The following is a 7,654-nucleotide window of genomic DNA, read 5'->3' as shown; positions in this document are numbered from 1 at the left end:
CCGAGGCGCCTGAAAAGAAGATGGCCACGAGACCAGCTAATCTAAAATGTCATTAGAGTGCTACCAATGGGTAGTTTCTCTACACGCCTGTAACACTCCAATTTAACTTAGTATTATAACTTATTATTAGTATTATAATGTACAGTTGTAAATAGCAATAAATAAATTAAAAAACAAAATTTCTGTCAGTTCTTACAATATTTGTATCTTATTTTTTCATTTAGCTCTTACGAAGCCCTGAAAAGTTGGGCGAACCGTTGGTTAACCATAAATAGTTTTCTTTTACTATTTTGATACCTTTATTGACATAAGTGTTCCAAATACTTGAAATGTTAGTATTTATATTAAATGTTGTTTAAAGTGATTACCTTGAGCAATAAGACAGGGTTGGGGTCTTTTTTTCACAGCAGCAGTGACGAACGGCATAGAATGTGTGTTATTGTTATACTCTCCAGATCTGACACTGCAGTATTTTTCTGATTGGGATGACATTAAAACAAATTTGTCTATGCTAGCCCATTTAATGAGGTTAGTTTTTTACGTATAAAGACAATTCAAATTTGCTAATAGAATAACGTACTTGTACCGTTAATCCATTGCAACTGTGGAATATGCTGAGTCTTAGTGCTCAAGGTAATCACTCTGTATTCACTCAATAATTATGAATATTAATGTTAACATGTCATTAATCAAATAGTTGGAACACACATTAATTTATTTATTACAATCAGGTCCGGCAATACTTCGCTGTTGCTATATTTGTGGATGTATATAGATTAAATGAACTCTATTGATTGTTTGATTTTGATTAAGCTAAATCAAACATATTAGTACAAGAGCCCAAGAGGAGAAAAAAGGCAGTTATCACAGTCCAATTTTTGATTACTATAATGAAAACTATATATAATTAATAGTCAAAATTGATAGGTCTGCCAAGTATAGGTAGGAGCAATAAAAAATGGTGGCTGTTTCAAAGAGATAAAAAAAACAAATTTTTCATTCGAAGCTCTATATCTTAAAAAGTTTGTTCCTACTTTTTAAGATACAAGAAAACCTAAGAGAACATCATTTAAAGAAGAGTAAATTTGCTAAAATATGAGCCCTAATAGAGTTATTTACGTTTAATAGTTATCGAGATACAGCATTTTAAAAAGCAACATTTCATAAAAATGTTGTATGGGACGTACTGAAAGATCAGTAGATAGTAAATTTATTTTGAAAAATTTATATCTCAAAAACCATTTGACGTACAGATGTCTATTAGCACTCAAATTAAAGCTAGTTTAAGGAGCTATAAAGTAGCTTAAGATGTTTATCTTCGTAGGAGTAATAGTTTTCATGAAATTTTCTAAAATAAATTGATTTATAGTTATTTCTGAAATCGGGGCTTCTTCCTCGGAGTCTTAACAAGACATATTCCTGTCCGAGTTCCGGATATTTTCGAAAGGGGTAAGAGCAACATTATTAAACGATACTATAGGCCAGTCAGTAGGTTTACGACGAAGAGTAAATGGGAATTATTTTATTCCTCCATTTTTGACACAATTCTTCAAGGGTTCTGATAAGGATTAGAGAGTTAGTGATGCAATTATAGGGTTATTATTAACTTTGAGCTCACATACGTGGAGAGAATAATACTGGGATTGCTTAGGATGGCAGTTGTATTAGTACAAGAGCCCAAGAGGAGAAAAAAGACAGTTATTTCACCCCAATTTTGATTTGTGAAAGAAAATATCTCAGGAACCATAAGATTTAAAGATGTTTGCCAGCACTCAAATTAAAGCTAAATAAATGTTTATTTTCGTAGGAGTAGTAGTAGTTGATGATATTTTATAAAATAAATTTACAAAATGTTAATGTCTAGTTATTCGAATAAAATCTTTGAAAATATCATAAAGACTACAACCCCTACGAAGATAAGTGTTATAAACTACTTTATAGTAAGTTAAATTTCCTTTATTTTGAATGTTGGCAGACATAGGTGCGTCTTATGGATCTAAAAATATATTTTTTCAAAAATCCAACATTTTATACGAACAACTAGAAATTTGCGTTTTTGTGAGTTTCTTTTGTCAAATATCATAAAAACTACTACTCCTACAAAGATAAACATAATTAGCTATTTTGTAGTAAATTTAACTAGCTTTAATTTGAGTGCTGGCAGACATCGTCCAATGGCTTCTGAAATGAAGTTTTTCATAAATCAAACTTAATGTCCGAGCAACTATAAATCAATTTATTTAAGCAAATATCATGAAAACTACTATTCCTACGAAGGTAAAGTTCAGAAACTTCTTTATAGTCCATTAAACTAGCTTTAATTTGAGTGCTAATAGACATTTGTACGACATAGTTCCTTAGATATAGAATTTTCAAAATAAATTAATTAACTACTAATCTTTCAGTAGATTTAAGAGAAATTTTGCTTTTTAAAAAGCTATATCTCGAGAACTATTGGACGTAAATATCTCCATTAGAGCTCATATTTCAGAAAATTTACTCTTCTTTAAATATTGTTCTTTTTAGATTTTCTAGTATTGTTGGTACTTTTTTAGATATAGAGCTCCGAATAAAAAATTAAGGTTTTAAAAAGTCGCCATTTTGTTTACATACACATGGCAGACTCATCAATTTTGACTAGTAATGATACATATTTTTCATTAAAGAAATCCAAAATTGGGGTGTGATAACTGCCTTTTTTTCTTCTCGGTTCTTGTACTATGAGGTAGTACGGTTTATTGACCAATAGTGGATATCTCATTGGGATTGCACCGATTTGAAGGACCCGGAACCCACTTTATAGGAGTTGGGTGTTCCTCGTCGTAGATTATTTCAACCTTGTTACTGATTTGATTGAATAAATAATTATCTGCGACATTCAGATTCGAACCAAGCTGTTCATTCGTTTTGTTTGTCATTATTAAACCCAGCCCTACTGCGTAAGTTCCAAACAGTTCTGTACAGTCAGTAGTTATTGAATTGGAACAGACACTTAGGAAACATAAAATTTAGTTTAGGAATAGGTTATATTTAAACAACAATTTTTAGTCAAATTTAATTCAGTAGTCTATATATATAAAAGGGAATGGTCGAATCATTTTCCTCAATAAACTTTTGAATTAATGGACTGATTTACGTGCAGTTTTTTCGAGATGTTCTCTGTTACCAGGGGAAGGTTTATGTAGTCAATTCGTATCTGAGGGTTTCTTGAGGTGCTAAAAGTGAATATTAACTTTGCTTCACTCCTAAAAAAAATGTTTACAAAACTTTAATAGGTGAGTCGGTATGAATGTTTTCAATATACAACTAATATTGAAGCACAATGGGGGTAATTGTATAAACTGTTCATATTTTATGTAGTAAATATATGACAATATCATAGATAATCAAATTGTCTTAAAGAATAAGAAAAACTTACCTAAATCGGACCATTATTAAAGATTATACATCGCAGACAGCTGTTATAATTTATGTTACTATAGTTACCGTCTTATCACTTCAACTATATATTTGTTGATATCGAAGTTTCAATAGTGTTCAATCTATATTGTTGTAGCAACATTTTTTTTTTTAAATTTATTTATTGATATTTACAACTGTACATAAATACATCATGTAATTTGAGGAAATCATAAAAGTATGGTACAAGCATGTAGAGAAATTACCCAATGGGGTAGCACTCTAAAAACATTTTTACAATATAAGGTCTGGAGGCCATCTTCTTTTCAGACACCTCGGAGGATTGTCCAGAATAATAGAGGAAGCAAGTTTAGAAACTAATGGGTTCGGGCTAGATCGGTTACAAATGGAAAATTAAGGTCTTTGTGGATGATTTTGTTTGTGACAAAGTAGGGAGCATTTAGGATTTTACGAAGGATTTTGGATTGGATACGAGAGGAATTCGAAGGTTTAGTGGAGCCCCAGAGCTCAACGCCGTATGTCCAGATAGGCCTTATAATTGTCATGTAAATCAGTCTTTTGTAATGAATTAGAAGTTTGGACCGTTTGTCTAGTAAGTGCTGTAATAGTCGAAATCGACGTGCAGTTTCCTGTCTTTTCAGTCTTGTGTGAGGATTCCAGGTTAGTCGATTGTCCAGATGTAGTCCAAGGTAGCGGATCTGTTCAACAGGGGTAAGGGCAATATTATCGAAGTATACTGCAGGGCAGTCAGTAGGTTTACGACGTAGAGTAAAGGTAATTTGTTGGCATTTATTTTAATCCTCCAATTACACCATTCTTCGAGGGCTGTGATGTGGGATTGAAGAGTTTGGGACGCAATTAAAGGGTTATTATTAACTGCGAGCACACATGTGTCATCGGTATACGTGGTGAGGATAGTGTTAGGATTGGTTGGAATGTCTCCTGTATAGGTAGCAACATTAAATTAAAAATGATATAATGTTTTGTTAGTTCAGTAAATTTGTGAAATCGATTCATTTTGAATATAAGACATTTGTTTACTAAAGTAAACATGTGATTGTAAACAAAAAGCGGTGCGATCTTTTGACGAGAAAGGAGAGGTAATCCACGATTGTTAGCTATGATGACATTGTTATGCAGTTTGAGTTTTCCTTGTAGTTTTGCAGGCTCCATGGTAAGAACATGGTAGACTTTTGGCCAAGCCACTTCTCTCACACAGCCCCCCCCTATTCTGCGTGCTTCCAGAACTCTCAGCTGTCATCCGGTGAGGTTAAATATAAACATTATGCATAACATGCACATTTGCTCAAGGCGCATTGAAGACATTTTCCTTTTGGTTTTTATTATAAAATTAGTTTTAAGTGTTTGCAAAGTATTAAGCTTTTTTATCAATGCATAAAATTGATTTGTTTAATCATTCTTTCGTTTTGTTCATATATATATATATATTCATTACATTTTCGTTCTCTATAATACATACATTATTTGTTAAATATTGACATAAAACATATTTCTGTAAATAATCTTTCCAACCCAAAAATAATTTTCCCAGCGCATATTATACTGGCAAGAGGAAAGTCTTTCATTGAAGCTCTCAGTCCAGGTAACATAGAGAAATACTTTATTCATCTATGCTGCCCAAATACATCAGGTTGCTATCTCACACAGCCATTAGAGTGCTACCAATGGGTAGTTTCTATACACGCCTGTAACACTCCAATTTAACTTAGATCAGATTTACTAAATGTATTATAATGTACAGTTGTAAATAGCAATAAATAAATATTAAAAAAATTAGAAGGTAAACAAGCACTTGCTCTTCCAGGTCAGGGCGCGGCCATGACACTCCAAGAAGTAAGTCTTCCGATGAAAAATGAAATATCATCTAGTTGGCAAGCCATGTGGAATGAAATTAAAAACTATTAAAAAAACCATTAAACCATGGACTACATCGAATCAGGTCTTACGAATTTAACTCATACATATCTAATCAATAAGCAACCACCGCCAAAATTTCAATAATGCAACAGTGTACTTACGATCAGTTACATATTTGAAGGATGTCATTTTTATTCCGCGAACTTGAGTTGATTGGGAGTAGGACCGAGTGTATCGGATGCTCTGAATGATGTTTTGGTTTTCTTAAAAAGGAATAGCCTTTTGAATTTTTTTTTAAAAATTATTTATTTAATGTAATTTACAACTGTACAAAATAATACAATAGGTAAATATGTTTTATGTTTCATATACACTTGAAAATCTTGGGAAGGAACCATCCATTGGTGGTACTTCAAACATTAATTTAAATTAGAAGGTCCCGTGGCCATCTTCTTTTCAGAAGTCTCGGAGGACTATCAGGGATTGTTAAGGATGAAACATTAAGAATTAATGGGTTATGATGGTTAAGGAGTTCGGAATGAAAAGACGCTTTTGGGTCAAATCTGCAACGAATGGGATGTTAAGGTCTATGTGACTGAGTTTATTTGTGACGTAATAAGGAGCATCAAGGATTTTACGTAGGATTTTGGATTGTAACGATCAGATACAGGAAGAATTTGATGGTTTGGTGGAGCCCCAGAGCTCAATTCCATATGTCCAAATTGGTCCGATTATCGTAGTGTATACTATTTTTTTGTAGTGAATGGGAAGTTCAGAGCGTTTGTCAAGTGTTGTAGCAATCGGAATCTACGAGCAGTTTCTTGTCGTTTCAGTCTTGTGGGTGGATTCCAAGTAAGTCTCTTGTCAAGACGGAATCCTAAGTATCGATTCTATTCAACAGGCGTTAGTGGAGTATTTAGAAAGGATACTGTAGGGGAGAGGTTTACGACCCTTTTGAATAAGATTTAAACCCGAAAGTTTGTTATACGTACTAAATAATTTTAAAAAAAATAATTATTTAAATTGTTTTCGTAATTACTTAGAGAGTTTCAAATCTTGAAATAGAATTATAAAGTGCGAAACATGAGCATTGGTGACCTCAGGATTTTACGCTCTAAAGCCCCAGCCAACAACAACAACAATTAGAAGGTTTAAAGATAATGAAATCCCCGAATTCCCAAGTGGAAAAAAAGTAATTTTTTTAATAAAAATTTCTGTTTCACTCCTTATAGCTTGTATTGTTTCAATTTATGTTGCCAAACCATATGATAATGTATTTTTTCAATGTTTAATTTTTAAAAACCAAATACATGCACGCAGGCCCACAGCTAGATGTGAACAAACCATCACATTTTATAACTGGAGGATTTTCATTTAAGTATCTCAGGGTAGTATCCTTGATCCTATCCTTTATACAGTTTTCACAGCTAACATCCCAACCCATCGTAACACTATCCTCACCACGTATGCCGATGGCACATGTCTATTGTCATTGAACAATGATCCTTAACCCAATCCTTATCCCAAACCCTCCAATCCAACATCACCATCCTTGAAGAATGGTGCCAAAATTGGAGGATTAAAATAAATTCCAATAAATCCCACCGAATCACATTTACCCTTCGACGTAAACCCATGACCTCTTGCCCTACAGTATCCTTTAATAATACCCCACTTATTCCTGTCGAACAGATCCGTTACTTAGGACTACATCTCGACAAACGACTGACATGGAATCCTCATACAAGACTAAAACGACAAGAAACTGCTCCTAGATTCTGACTATTGAAACATTCACTAGACAAACGGTCTAAATTGCCAATCCATCACAAAAGACTGATTTACATGACTATTATAAGGCCTATCTGGACATACGGAGTTGAGCTTTGTGGCTTCGCTAAACCATCAAATTCCTCCAGAATCCAATCCTTACAATCCAAAATCCTTAACGCTCCTTACTTTGTCACAAATCAAGTCATCCATCAGGACCTCAATGTTCCATATGTTGCCGATTTGGCCAGATCCAGATACCGTTCCTTTCATAACAAAATTCTCAACCACACAAATCCACTTGTTTCTAACCTGGCTTCTCCTTCATTACCTAATAATCCTTCTAGGCGTCTGAAAAGAAGATGGCCTCGAGATCTTCTCCTCTAGAAATGTTATTGGAGTTCTATCAGTGGGTAGATTCTCCACATATTTGTATCATGTCACTATGTCACCTACAGCAAATTTACTTGTATATATGTGTATACAGTTGTAAATAACAATAAATAAATTATTAAAAAAAAAAAATGTTTAATTTTAACTAAACACAATAATTCATAACAGACTATCAATTATGTTCATTAAATCT

The 7,654-nt window shown here is 33.2% G+C and overlaps 1 long non-coding RNA gene across 1 annotated transcript in view; it reads left to right on the top strand.

Annotated features, from left to right (window-relative positions):
- The window catches only part of LOC106679538 (uncharacterized), a 52,923-nt gene that overhangs the window by 20,122 nt on the left and 25,147 nt on the right, over positions 1-7,654 (top strand). The gene's annotated exons all lie outside the window — the stretch shown is intronic.

This window comes from Halyomorpha halys, unplaced genomic scaffold (genome assembly GCF_000696795.3).
Source record: "Halyomorpha halys isolate HHAL.00 unplaced genomic scaffold, Hhal_1.1 Scaffold13.1, whole genome shotgun sequence".
Lineage (NCBI taxonomy): Eukaryota > Metazoa > Arthropoda > Insecta > Hemiptera > Pentatomidae > Halyomorpha > Halyomorpha halys.
Note: the sequence above shows the minus strand (reverse complement) of the source record. Positions and strands in the feature narration are given on the sequence as shown.